The following is a 1,557-nucleotide window of genomic DNA, read 5'->3' on the forward strand; positions in this document are numbered from 1 at the left end:
AGTAGCTAGATTTCCTTAGGTTATATCAAATTTGATGATGAACCTATTTTTGCTTGATTGGGACATATGATCAGATGATGTTAATGTTATTATTCTGACTTATTGTTACTATTCGATTAATGGTTGTGTGCATTGCTTTTTGATTATTACGACATTAGAATTGATATTGGTCAGTAGTGACTACTGACCCTAGGGATATTTATCTAAACTCCTTTAACTGTTGAATTATCTAATTCTCTCTTTATCTAGTACAATTAGGAATTGTAACTTAGTGATTAGTGAATTATATCGTTTAATCTGATGTGACAATTGGTCTGAGGGATTGGGGAGTTGACGCCTAGAATAGTGAGCTATACACCAAGGGATTGGGTGTAGTGGTGGAGTGATTTTGTCGTGTAACTCTGTAGTCAACATATGTCTATTAATGCGTGTTTCATCAATCAAGTAGAAATAGAAGATTCTGATAATGCAACTTGACCGCCTTTCTCATAATCGTTATAAAAATATTTTCTTGCATTATTGACCAAAGCAATCTTAAAATCCCCCAAATTACTATTTTTATTTCCATCTCAAAACATTTGCTGTTTTAAGTTCGCAATCCCTGTGGATACTGGTTCATTTTATTACTCGATAACAACACTAGTACACTTGCTAGTAAATTGTCCATTAAGTTTTTGGCGCCGTTTTCGGGGATTGTTGATATTTTCAACAAGGCATAATGTGCGATTTATTTTATTCTATTTTATTTAACTTTAATTATGCCAATTTTCATTTTTACTCTGTTCTTCATTGAGCACTTTGTAAATCGAATTCAACACCTCTGCTGTTGGATTTAGAGATCGAAAGAACTAGAAAAGCACTTTGTAAATGGATGATCGAGGCACTGTTAGCTGAACAACAACATAAAGAGAAAGATGAAATGGCATATGCACCATGTCATACAATTGGTGATTACTGTATGCGTACCGACACTGATGCAATCTCACGGGGATTTCAACTGGTGAATCCAGTGACATTTGATATAAAAACGTATGTGTTACAAGGCTTGATAGATAATCCGTTCAATGGTCAAGCTATTCATGATACGTGGGAACATATTACAATGTTCTATTAGACATGCTCTATGTGCAAGCCAACAGGACATATCACTGGTGAACAAGTGAAATTGCATTTGTTCGAATTTTCCTTGATTAGTAGAGCTAAAGATTGGTTACAATGTATTCCAAATGGGATGATACAAACATGGAAGGCATTAGAAGACAAGTTCCTAGAAATATACTATTCAAATGCATAGTTTAACGAAATAAAAGTTACAATAACGAATTTTATCCAGGATTATAGTGAGTCCTTGTTAGATGCTTGAGAGGGGTTCACGTTATTACTCAAGAAGTTCTTGAATCACAACCTGAGTTCAGTCGATCAGTCGTGACACTTTATGAGAGGGTAGAAAACTACCACCAAAATGCTTATTGATGTCTCAGCTAGAGGTACTATGAGATAAAAAACTGATTAAAAAGTGAAAACACTAATTGGAAATCTATGGTAGAACGAATATGC

This window comes from Lathyrus oleraceus, chromosome 4, assembly GCF_024323335.1.
Source record: "Lathyrus oleraceus cultivar Zhongwan6 chromosome 4, CAAS_Psat_ZW6_1.0, whole genome shotgun sequence".
NCBI lineage: Eukaryota > Viridiplantae > Streptophyta > Magnoliopsida > Fabales > Fabaceae > Lathyrus > Lathyrus oleraceus.